We start from the raw sequence: 6,000 nt of genomic DNA on the forward strand, positions 1-6,000 counted from the left end.
GCCTCAAACTATTTTCAAATTATTTCTTGCCCTTTGGAGCTTAGTTGTCTTTGAGCTTGCAGGCTCTCATATAGAATGTTTTATTTCTGTTTTAACTTTTTTTCTTTTGATTGGAATCTCAGCTTAAGCGCTTGTAAATGCCACCATTTTAGTTATTTAACAGAGAAATAATGTAACATTGACTATAGAAGGGGTATAATGCTGATATGAAGTTTGGAGAGTATAATGTGGAATTTTGCTTTCAATCTACAGAAGGCAAAGCCACATCAAATTTGACAGCACTCAATATTTTAAATTCTCCTATTGTCCCTATCTCATCCAGCCAATTATTTCTTAATCTCATAACCATTATTTTTAATAGAGCAGAACATGAAATTTGATAATACTCATATGTTATTAAGGCTAATGTTTAAAGGATATTAAATGACTACTGCCTCCCCCAGCCCCTGACAATCACTATTCTACTGTCTGTTATGAATTTGTCTTTTTCTAAAATTTCAAATATAAGTGAGATAATGCAGCATTAATCTTTCTGCATCTGGCTTGTTTTACTTAGCTTAATGTCTTCCAGATTCATCTATATTGTCACGAGTGCCATAATTTCCTACTTTTTGAAAGATAGATGATATTCTGTCATATGTATTTACTCTATTTTCTTTATCTATTCACCTGTTGAATGCCACTTAGGTTGTTTCCATATCTTGGCTATTGTGAAAAGTACAATAAATATGAGTGAAATTATCTTTTCGAGATAATGATTTTATTTCTTTTAGATACATAACCAGAAGTGGGATTGCTAGATAACATGGTGAGAATTTGTCATACTGTTTATAGTGATTGTACCTAAAATTCTACCTTTAACTCGGACTACAACATGCACATAAGGACCCAATGCCTATTGTGCCTAGTATTCAAGGTCCCTTCAGGAATGAAAGTTTGGACCAACTGATCCCTTTATACCTCACCTATTATACCTACCTTGTTTGATACTAATTTGCTTTAGTTCATCATCCTTCAACATTTCACTTGTTCCTCAGATCTAAAGAAGTTTTCCCTCTGTGGTTTTGACACTGGCCCCTGATTGTTTAACTCACTTTTTCATTAGTTCTTCCTTTACTGCCGGCCACCTGGTCAATTACCTTACCTACTACAACTATAACTCTTAGGACCGAAGCTCAGCATCGGTACACAAGGACATTATCCTTTTTTGTTCTTCTCTTGTATCATATAAAGAAAAATCAGGCATCTATAGATCATTCCTTCTTCTCTGTTTAAATACCCAAGGCAAAAGTTGTGTCATTGGTTACTCACTGCCATGGACTGTGGAAGGAACTTCTTGTTTCCTCACCTTCAGCTTTACTCCCACTAAAATGTTTATGCCACCCAATGTGATCTATAAATTAAATGCAATCCCTATATAATGTTTTGCAGAAATAAAAAACATAAAACTCATATGGAACCATATGAAGACTGCTAGTAGCTAAATGAAGACCCCCAGTAGCTAACTCCTTAAATGGTTTCCTCACCTTCAACTTTACTCCCATTAAAATGTTCATATCACGCAAAATGATCTACAAATTCAATGCAATCTCTGTAGAAACCCATTTTTTTAAAAAATGGAAAAAATAGGGCAGGGTGCGGTGGCTCATGCCTGTAATCCCAGCACTTTGGGGAACCGAGGCGGGCGGATCACGAGGTCAGGAGATCGAGACCATCCTGGCTAACATGGTGAAACCCTGTCTCTACTAAAATACAAAAAAATTAGCCAGGTGTGGTGGCGGGCGCCTGTAGTCCCAGCTAATCTGGAGGCTGAGGCAAGAGAATGGTGTGAACCCAGGAGGTGGAGCTTGCAGTGAGCCAAGATCGTGCCACTGCACTCTAGCCTGGGCAACAGAGCGAGACTCTGTCTCAAAAAAAAAGAAAAAGAAAAAGAAAAAATGACGTAAAACTCATATGAATACCCCTAGTAGCTAAATCAATCTTGAGAAAAAAAGAACAAATCTGCATCATACTTTCTGATTTCCAAACATACCACAAAGTTACAATAATTAAAATAGTTTATCAGAGATGTAAGAACAGGCATATAGACTAATGAGGAAAATGAAGCCCAGAAATAAACTTACACATATACAGTCAGCTGGCCTTTGACAATGGCACCAAGAATCACCGTGGAGGTAAGAATAGTCTAACAAATGATGCTGGAAAAACCTGAAAATCACATGTGAACAGAAAAAAGTTGTCAGAGACAGAACTCCAGCCTGCATAGAACCCATTGGGTTTGGTGTGGAAATGGCTTGTAAAGCTATTTTCCAAGGGGAATACATATATCTGCCAAATGCCTCCTAAGGAGCATGAGATAATTTTATGAGTGGTGGAAATATGGTTCATAAAAAATGGGTAAAGTGTACATAGATGTACATATTTGTCAAAATTCATCAAATGGTATATGTAAAACAGATGCATTTATTATAATAATAAAAATAACGTCATTACCCACACTTTTCTTTCTTAAAGAGCTGAGGATGCAAAAAGAAATGTATTTTAAGATGAATATTGAAACTGGTACTGTGGTTGCTGATTTGACTATACTTCTGAACAAATTTTCATTCATCTTGCTTTTTTGGCTCAAATAGTCTTGCTAACCTACAAATTAATTGCTAATCCTCCCTTACTTTGTATCCTTCAAGACTCCCCATTCAGCATATTATTGAATTTTCCAAATATTATAACCTCAGCCTTTGGCTCTGTTCAAACATGCCCCTGTTTACTTCTACAACTCAAAGTTCTGTGTACTATCAATGGCTTAGATACGTGATGGCTTTCAACTCTGCATTTTGAGATCTGCTTCTTCCTTAAACATACTTTAACTTTCTTTTGTGTTCTAACACCTACTCTTCATTCTAAAAACTTGGCAATTTCCACTTAGTTTATTTGTTACTTCCTCTATATTTCCATCCCTAATTTTCCCCAGCTCATTAGAAATTGTCATCAAGTACAATGTAAAATTACTTGTTGTTCCTTTGACGCTTTTCTTGACTGTAGACCAAAGGCCACCAACCACGACCCTTTTGTTTTGTTTTCTGAGTACTTAACTTGTGAAAAATAGCACACATGGACAGTTTAACAAAGTGTTTTTGAAAAAAACCTAGTAATCCAAGTTAGCAACTGTAGGAACAACATTCTTGATATACATGTAAACTTGACCTGCATATATACATCTAATAATACCTAGAGAAGTTTCTAACTTTTGAAATTTATATTCACAACAAATAGATATATAAAATTTACTAATTACTAGTTTGGCATTAGATTACATGTAAAACATTAGCAATGATACAGTTGACTACTGAACAAACTTTATAGAAGGGATCTGGAAGACTTTCATGTTCTCATTGTCTGGGTGCTAGTAAAGCCCCTGTGCAAGCCTCAGGAAGTGATTTCTGTTGTGCCTTCCTCCCAAATTTTATTTTCTTTGCTTTATACTTGTCTCTCTAATTCTGTTCTATATGAATATCCCATGGGTTCTTACATAATGTTGACTCTGTTCTGGGCTGCTATGTTCCCATTTTAGGATACTGTTGAAGACTATTAGTAAAACCACACAAACTGAAAGTTCTTTTAAAATAATCGGGTATTAGGTAAATGGCTGCTGAATGGGTATTGCAAAATGACAGATCATTTTTTCTTTTTCTTTTTCATGAGGAATGGATTCAAGGTCTTTCACCTAGACTACCTTTGCTGGGAGATTTCTCTGTCCTCTGGATTCTGTCTATAATAATCAATATGATTCACCAAGGACTGGGCAGAGCTATCTAAAAGGCCGCTTTCTCTTACTGCTTCTGAAGAACTTCCCATGGCTTCTGATTCCCAATTTGAAAATCTGTTACAGACTTTTTTTGTGTGTCTGGGAAAACACTTATAAATTTTCTTATGTCATCTCAACTGGGCTTTTTCATTCAGCAAAACCTGCATCCTTGCCTGGGGCTGACATGCCTGGGAAACATGAATCAGTCATAAGCTAGAGGGAGAGATTTCTGTATTCTTCTGAAGCAATTTTTCTTTTCTTATTTAAAATTCTCTCTGTAAATCTAAGCTATTAAACTTCTCTCTGAAGTTTCAGCCATTGTATGTCTTGAGATTTCCCCATAATTCCAATTTTCTAGGAGTTTTTTCTTTTCAGCAATGGTAATTCATTTGATAAACCAAAATGGATTTTATATTTATCTATTTGTAAAATTTTAATCCAAGTGAATTCATATTTCATATTGAAAAAAATTCCTTTGTCACACCATGCCTTTCAATTTGGGATTTCAAAGACTCTGGTCATCATATCTTGATATATTCTACAGTACAAAAAAAAAAAAAAAAATGAACTTGATTTTCTTGGGTACTTGCTTTTTGATGAAAAGTACAGTGCAATAATAGCTTTTAAATTCCAGAACTGATTTGGTTTTCAAAATATACAGGATTATTCCCTGGGCATGAAAGACATTGTAAGTGTACTAATTACAATTAAAAAAATGGAAGGATGACAGTTCTGTTTTAGCATGTCAAGCAAGGAGCTTCCTTGAGTCACTGCCTAGACAGAATTGGCCAAAAAAAGGCTTTAAGGGCACTGACATATAATCTTAATTAGATATATCACATCAAATTTCCAGTAATTCAAAAGGGAACTACAAAGTCAGTGCTTCCTTGGGAACATACTCTACCTGTTTAAATGACAACTATGAAGCCTAGAGGTTATGTCAATGTGTTAGTTGTAGATGGCTACCTTCTCTCTGTGTCAAAGCACAGTCTTTCATCTGTGAAAGTCTGTGTTCTAATCTAGTCTTCTTATAAGAACGCCAGTCATAATTGGATTAGCAACCACTCCAGTAACCTCACGTTACTATGATTAGCTCTTTAAAGGTCTTATCTCCAAATACAGTGACATTTTGAGGAACTGGATTTAGGTCTCCAATATATGAATTTTGTAGGGATACCATTCAGCCCCTAACAGTCCTCTCTAGGGTCAGTTCACTTGCCTAGTAGTTGAGCAAAGGGAATTTTCTGAGTCACTTAGAAACTCTATACTACCTATTTCATGGCAATGACCTGTATAGTTCACAGTTTCATGAGACTTCTAGTCTATTTAAATTGTATCTGAGGGAGGTTTCTGTCTTTTAACATTTTTTTTTTTTTTTTTTTTTCTGAACTTACCATCCCCAGTCAAGATGAAAATCATCACAAATGCAGCAACTTTTAAATTAGAAGATCTGGGTTGCCTGTAGAGGGAGCCATAACAGTGCATCATGATGATGGAACGTTCTTTGTATTCTAGAAGATATTTGACACCAGAATTCCATCAGCACTCACAGAGTCTTTCAGGAAAAAAAAAAAAAAAAAAAAAAAATTATGGATTAGTTATTTTTCTTACATGTGTAATTTTCTCTGTTAACTTTAAACATGATTTGCACATCTCTAATACTAGACTACACTATACCGCTATACCTAAAAATAAAATCTTTAAATAATGTTAGTGTTATATTCTTAAATAATAATTAAAGAGTAAAAACTGGATGATGTGGCATTCAGAAACAGCAGATGCTGACAAACTAAAATTTTCATTTTTATCTAGGTAGAGGTTTGTTTCTATCTGGCTGACTTATACATTTTGGAAAGTACACAAAAACACAACAGAAAGTCGAATAAATATTCAGACAATTTGTATTATTTTCTTAGAAAGAAATAGTTTATAAATGGTGTTAAGGATGCCAAAATGTTTTCACACCTTTTGCTGTGCCCAGTAACTATAGGCCAGGAAAATATATTTGGAAAAAATCATTATCATTTGAGCTAGAGACAGTAGTGAATTTCATTATTTATAGACGCTGTCTTCGACATTTCACTGTTTTTTGTATTTTGTAATTATCTAAGAGCTTCATTATTTACCCATTTTCTTGGCAAGATTCAAAAAATCTATGTATGTATTTGAAAAAAAATGCTGGCAATAATCAGAGC

General features: G+C 34.7%; 1 long non-coding RNA gene across 3 annotated transcripts in view; it reads right to left on the reverse strand.

Moving 5' to 3' along the window:
• The window catches only part of LOC131384614 (uncharacterized), a 29,927-nt gene extending 24,631 nt beyond the window's left edge, over positions 1-5,296 (reverse strand). For all 3 annotated transcript variants that reach the window (XR_009215638.1, XR_009215637.1, XR_009215636.1), the window contains exons 1-2: positions 5,200-5,296; positions 2,124-2,208 (exon numbers count right to left, since the gene is read on the reverse strand). This is a non-coding gene — a long non-coding RNA (uncharacterized LOC131384614). The remainder of the gene's footprint in view (positions 1-2,123; positions 2,209-5,199) is intronic.
• Between the last annotated feature and the right edge of the window lie 704 nt (positions 5,297-6,000).

The sequence above is a fragment of the Hylobates moloch genome, unplaced genomic scaffold, assembly GCF_009828535.3.
Source record: "Hylobates moloch isolate HMO894 unplaced genomic scaffold, HMol_V3 SCAFFOLD_11, whole genome shotgun sequence".
NCBI classification, from domain to species: domain Eukaryota; kingdom Metazoa; phylum Chordata; class Mammalia; order Primates; family Hylobatidae; genus Hylobates; species Hylobates moloch.